This window comes from Lampris incognitus, chromosome 13, assembly GCF_029633865.1.
Source record: "Lampris incognitus isolate fLamInc1 chromosome 13, fLamInc1.hap2, whole genome shotgun sequence".
In the NCBI taxonomy this organism is placed as follows: domain Eukaryota; kingdom Metazoa; phylum Chordata; class Actinopteri; order Lampriformes; family Lampridae; genus Lampris; species Lampris incognitus.
In genome coordinates this window covers 48,402,404-48,409,339 of record NC_079223.1, presented here as the reverse complement: position 1 = coordinate 48,409,339, position 6,936 = coordinate 48,402,404, and the positions used below count along the sequence as shown (strand labels likewise).

Here is a 6,936-nt window from a genome sequence, read left to right as displayed (position 1 = left end):
GAAGAGGATGGCTAGAGGCCCTGAGGATGAAGTGGGATGACATAAAGCATATGAGGACACAGACACAGAGATTACCGGAAGTGCTCATGAAGCATGAGGATGTTTTCAGGCAAGAACTTGGCATGTTAAAAGGCATGAAAGCCACAATTCGTGTTTCTGCTGAAGCCCGTCCCAAGTTTTACAGGCCCCGCTCAGTTCCGTATGCCATGAGGGCGAAAGTAGAAGAGGAGACAGAGAGACTACTGAAGGAGGGCATTATAGCACCTGTTACGTATGCTGAGTGGGCGGCGCCCATTGTACCTGTCCTGAAGCCGGATGGTTCAGTCAGGATATGTGGCGATTACAAACTAGCAGTAAACGGCGCCTCTTCTCTAGAGCAATACCCTATTCCCCGCGTTGAAGACCTGTTCAATATACTAGCAGGAGGGAAACAGTTCTCCAAGCTCGATTTAAGCCACGCCTATCAACAGATCGTCATGGACGACGAGTCCAAGAAACAATAAAAACACACAGAGGCCTGTTCACCTACAATAGGCTTGCGTTCGGAGTATCGTCAGCACCTGTGATGCTTCAGAGAACGATGGAAAGTCTGTTACAAGGCCTGCCTAGGGTAGCTGTTTATTTAGACGACATATTATTGACGGGGAGAGATGAATCCGAACACCTGAGCACGTTGGACGAGGTGCTCAGGTGACTCAAAGAAGCCGGTCTGCGACTTCACAGATGCAAGTGTGCATTCTTACAGGCCGAAGTGGAATACTTAGGTCACAGGATCAATGCTGATGATCTGCACCCAGTACAGAGTAAGGTGAGAGCCATTGAGGAGGCCCCACCGCCAACCACGGTGACTGAGCTTAAGGCGTACCTAGGCCTGTTACATTATTATAACAAATTTCTCCCCAATCTTGCCACACGTTTAGCTCCATTACACCAGCTGTTAAGGAAAGACCCTCCATGGGCCTGGACAAAGGAACAGGAGGACGCTTTCCACGTGTCCAAACAGCTGCTGAAATCAGCCAAAGTCCTGGGTCACCATACAGCAGACAAGGACTTGGTGCTGGCATGCGACGCCTCACCATACGGAGTCGGCGCCGTGCTGTCACATGTCATGGGAGATGGAAGTGAAAAGCCATTAGGCTTCATGTCACGCATACTGACACCAGCCGAGAAGCGCTACTCGCAGCTCGATAAGGAGGGGTTAGCCATCATGTTCGGAATCAAGCGGTTCCATAAATACATCTACGGACCTACATTCACAATCAGCACTGACCACAAACCGCTAATATCACTTTTTCATGAGAAGAAGCCAGTGCCACAGATGGGGCCACCAAGAGTGCAAAGGTGGGCAACACTGCTGAGAGCTTACGAGTACAAAATCATATACAAACCCGGCAAGGGACACGCAAATGCAGATGCACTGAGCAGGTTGCCGCTGCCACAAACAGAGGTGGAAGACGACTCAGAACAAGTCCTGATGCTGGATGTGATGGAGGATCCACCTATCACAACAGCACAGGTAAAGCAGTGGACAGCGAAAGATGAGACACACTCTCAAGTTCTCCTTTGGTGTCTGAAAGGATGGCCAAAAGAGGTGGAAGCGGCATACAAACCCTACAGTCAGAGAAGACTGGAACTGGGTGTAAAAGATGGATGTGTGCTCTGGGGGGCGAGAGTGTTTGTCCCGAAGAGGGGAAGGGAAGCCATCTTGAAACAACTACACCACACACTCCCAGGTATATCTAGAATGAAGGGCTTAGCACGTTCGAACGTGTGGTGGCCAGGGATGGACTCCAACATTGAAAGGGAAGTACAGTCCTGCCACACATGTCAGGAAAACAGGACGTCTCCAGCCGCAGCGCCTCTCCACCCCTGGGAGTGGCCTGAGACACCCTGGAACAGACTACACATTGACTATGCCGGCCCTCATCTAGGTAAGATGTTTCTTATCATTGTAGACGCACACTCCAAATGGATTGACGTGTATCCAACGAATACCCCAACAAGCCAAGCAACTATCAAAAAGCTCAGACTGTGCTTTAGCACGCACGGGCTGCCCCAGACAACTGTATCTGACAACAGAACTTGCTTCACAAGCCAAGAGTTTGAGACGCTCCTGAAACAGAATGGCATACAGCACGTGACATCCGCGCCCTTCCACCCGGCATCAAACGGCCTGGTCGAAAGAGCCGTGCAGACATTCAAACAAGGTGTAAAGAAAATAAAATTAGACACTTTAGAAACAAAAATAGCCAGATTTCTATTCAATTACAGAATCCCACCGCAAACCACTACTGGCTTGTCACCAGCGGAAATGCTGATGTCCAGGAGACTACGTTCAACACTGGATCTTCTACTGCCTCATGTGAAGTCAAAGATACGTAAGAAACAACTTTAACAAAAGCAACAACATGACACACACAGTAGGTGGAGAAGTTTTTCCCCTGGTGATGACGTGTACATCTGTAACTACAGCAACGGGCCCAAGTGGGTACCAGCGGTGGTCGAGCAGAACACAGGACCTGTATCCTACACGGTACAGACAGGAGATGGACGCGTCATGAGACGTCATGTCGACCAAATCCGGAGACGGCATGATGCAACAATGACCGAGACGTCCATGCTGGAGGTGACAGAGAAGCCTTACCACTCTTCAGGAGCCGGAGCAAGCAGCGGAGGCCTTGCCTGCAGACTCGACGGTCCCTGCTTCAGTGGAAGGGGAAGTCTCTGAGCCTGCTGAGATAGCTGAGGTTCACCCTCCAGACCCGCCAGACGTGAGAGCAGACCCACCACCAGTACTGCGCCGCTCTGAGCGCACAAGACAGGCTCCTGCTTACCTGAAAGACTTTGTAAGTTAGTAGTGAGATCCCTCAAGCAAGAGCAAGGATGCGCTCTGGGAGTCACTGGAAGGCTGGTAGTCTACCCACCTTCCTAGTTCATTCTTGTGCTATGTTCAAGCATGATATGTAAAAAAAACAAAAAAAATACAGGTAAACATTGTCATAATATGAAATGTTGAAATTAACTTTGAACACTTGATTAAGTTAAACATTTTATTTAGTTTTGAATTACTGTTACAGTACAGTGTGTGAGCAGTTTTTAAAAAAAAGGTAACTTGAGGTTAAAGCTCACCCGAGTAGTTTACTCTTAAGGGGGGAGGGATGTGGTATACTGACTACCTGTTCATAGTATACTTACCTGCAGTACCACCCCACACCCTAAGGAGGTACAGTTGACCCCTAGGGTTATCAAGTTGATGAGTTGAGACATACACAGAGTAAGTAGTGATAACTGAAATGACAACATGTGAATCTGTACGCTGTTCTGTGAGACTGAATAAAATCGGTAAACCCGAATCTGGTGAAACTCCATCTTTTCATAAAGAACACGTTAGCACAGCCTACAAAGCTTAGCTTTTGTAAAATGAACCCTATGCAAGACCTTAAACTGGATTAAACTTAAACGGGAACATGAGGATGTAGAGTTGACCCTGGCTAGTGCCCTGTCCCACCATTCATCTGTCACATCACGTTCTAGCTCCTGTTCCCAGCTACCCCTAACCCCCGCTAGAGAAGTCAAATCCGAGGATGATATAAGGTCATGTAAAATTGAGATCCTGCCACGTGCCCTGGGGAGAGAAAGTACCTTAGAGACAAGAGAGCCCACTGGAAGCTGAGGGAAAGATGTGAAATGTGTGCGAGCGTAATTACGAGCTTGAAGATACCGGAACAAATGAGATTGAGGTAAATTGTACTTTAAACAGAGATCATTAAAAGTGTTGAATGAGCCCTTTAAATTTAAATCTGAGAAATGGGCCAGGCCTCTCTCTCTCTCTCCACAGATTGAAAGCTGAATCTAAATTAGAGGGAGGAAACAAGTGGTTATTACAAATGGGGCTGCATGGAGTGGGGGCAGAAAGTTTGAAATGTTGCCTAAATTGTTTCCAAATTTTCAAAGTAGAGAGTACAATTGGATTTTTAATGTATTTAGGACAGCAAGAAGCCAGAGGGGCACAGACCAAAGCCCTCAGAGATGAGGGACGGGAGGAGTTATCCTCCATTATGCACCAATCGAGGTTGGGAGAGTTACACCAAGCATGAATTTTTTGAAGGTTGGCCGCCCAATAATAAAATAAAAGGTTAGGCAACGCAAGGCCCCCGTCCCGTTTGCCCCTCTGCAACACCGATCTACGAGCCCTCGGACTCCTGCCAGCCCAAATAAACTGTGAAATTGTTTTGTCTAACATTCGAATAAATGATTTTGGCAAACATATTGGAAGGGACTTGTTAGGGTTTGCAGAAGACCCCAAGCGCACGACACCAGACAGAGATAGAGTTCGCTGAAAACTGGCGTACGTTATTAATAGTTCATACAAAGGTCCAACGAGACAACATGCACGGCAACGAAAAGAGTCCGGCAATCCACTTTGCGGGTAGTCCCCAACACACAGAGAAAGTATGAGAAAACTCACGGATAATCCAAATAGGGGACATGGCAGGACGATTCCGCAGGGGGAAAAACTCCACAGAGAAAATGGGAAGTCCACGGGCTGAGATAACTCGCAGAGAATACACAGGGAGGGAAGAGTAACCACTTCAACGAGGAGGTTACGGCAAGAACTGGCAACGAGCTCTGGGAGACCAGCAAACTTAAGCCCAGCCCTGACGACTTAAGCCCAGCCCTGACAAGCTGATTGGCTGCAGGCACGGGGTGGGCGAGCCGTAACAGGACTGGAAAAGAAACAAGAGTCTGGGCAGAATGTTCATTTTAATAGAGCTGATTCTGCCCATCAGAGAGAGAGAGGGAGTGAATCCCAGCGCTTCAAATCAGATTTAATTTCCAAAACCAACTTCATGAAGTTATGTTTATGGAGAGAGGGGAGGGAGTGAGCAATGTTGACACCCAGATAACGGAAAGTGGTGTGGGCCAGTTGGAATGGTAGGGTACCTGGTGAGATTTGCTTCGCCACCTCATTAATAGAGAAACACTCGCTTTTGCTAAAGTTTAACTTGTAGCCCAAAAACGACCCAAAGGTCATCAAGATTTGTAAAATATCCTCTATACAGTTAGCCGGTTCTGTGACATAGAGCAAAAGGTCATCAGCATAGACAGAAATGCGATGTTCTTTTCCATCCCTGCAAATACCAGTGAAGAGTGGGGAGGATTTGAGAGCAATGGAGAGAGGTTCTACAGCTACTGCAAAGAGCAGGGGAAACATTGGGCAACCTTAACGGGTACCTCTTGTTAGAGGGAAGTAGTCAGACTTTTGTGAGTTAGTAAGCAGTAGGACCAGAGTATAAAAGTCGTATCCAAGAAATAAATTTAGCCCCAAAACCAAATTTCTCCAGAGCAGAAAACAAGTAAGCCCGCTCAACCCAATCAAAGGCCTTCTCTGCGTCCAATGATATAACCATTTCAGCAGATTGAGAAGCACCAGGAGAAAGCACAATATTTAGAAGTCTTCTAATGTTAGAAGAAATTACTGCAAACTTATTGGCTCCATTTCACTGAGACAGGTGGCAAAGTTATATGTCTGTAATGTGCATCGTTTCTTCCATCTGCCACTAGATACACAGTGATCACACCTGTCCCTGTCATCTGCGCTGCTATTCATGGAGAGCTCCTATTTTTCTGTTTTGGCCAGGAGTTATTTCTCCTTCTTTCACTCCTCCTTCATGGCCTGCAAGTACCTCTGTTGCTCCTTCTGCCTGGCCAACCTCTTCTGTCTTTTGTTATTGACCTTTGTGTTGGAGGTCAGCAAAGCTGATGCTGGGAGCTGTGTCTCCTCCTCCTCCTGCCACTTGTGGAGGCGCACGTCTATTTCCTCAGCCTGTGGGAAGGCGACCATCATCTTTTTTTCGCACTGCTGCTTTGCACTAATTGCAGCCAGAGCACTCTGTAGTTTAGCACACCTTTCTGAGAAATCGTCCACTGCAGCCCAATCCTCCTGCAGTTTGAGCCTGGCTTTACTCAGTAGGATCTTTATCCTGCTCTTCTTCTGCTCCGGTCCATCTGGCGGTCCCTTGACCCGCTGCACTCTCTCTGGACACAGTTGCTGAACATTCTCTTGGTTCTGCATGTTTCGTTTCCAACTCGCTGTCTGCGGTAATACTCTCTTCTTTCTGTCATGTCAAATGATAAAGTGGCTGACTGATTACGAAAAATTAATTTTCCGAACAAAATTTGTATCTTGTTTTCGTTTGTCTTCGTTTCCAACTCGCTGTCTGCAGCAATGAGCTCCTCTCTCTGTCGTGTCCAACGATCAACTGGCTGGCTGGCCGCTGCGCTGAGCTGCAGCTCCTGTGACGTCATAATGGAACTAAGCGAGTGGAGCGCGCGGACTTCAGGAAATCCAGACACGGATCAAAGATTTTAATTTTGGACGGGCCAAAGTAGTTTTGGGTGGGCCTGTTTGCCTTCCTTTGACGGTTTCCAACTGGTAGGGAGGGACTGGAGGGACAGGGGTATTGCGACCCTTGGAGATTTATATAAAGATAAAACGTTTGCATCATTTAATCAGTTGAAAACAAAATTTAATATCCCTAACTCCCACTTCTTTCGTTATCTCCAATTTAGGCATTATGTCAAAGACAAAATTCCAAATTTTGAAAACATGCCAGAGAGTTGCCCATTCTATGACCTCCTGCAGCTTCCTCCAGACTCCAAACACCTGATATATCTCACTTTGTGTTTCTGTTTACCACCCCTGTATCTACTAATCATCTGAAGGAAGCCTGGTCCACTGAGCTGAATTTTGAAGTGTCTGACGACATTTGGAATGAAGGTTTGACTAGAATCCAAACTTGCTCGATCAATGTCAGATATAAACTGATCCAATTCAAAGTCATCCATAGACTCCACTATTCAAAGACCAAGCTACACAAAATTTACCCATCCGTTTCTCTATTGTGTGATAGATGCATAGTTGAAGAAGGTTCT

General features: G+C 46.9%; 1 pseudogene; it reads left to right on the top strand.

Annotated features, from left to right (window-relative positions):
* Positions 1-206: 206 nt before the first annotated feature.
* LOC130122577 (uncharacterized protein K02A2.6-like) lies at positions 207-2,728 on the top strand (annotated as a pseudogene).
* The last annotated feature ends 4,208 nt before the right edge of the window (positions 2,729-6,936 follow it).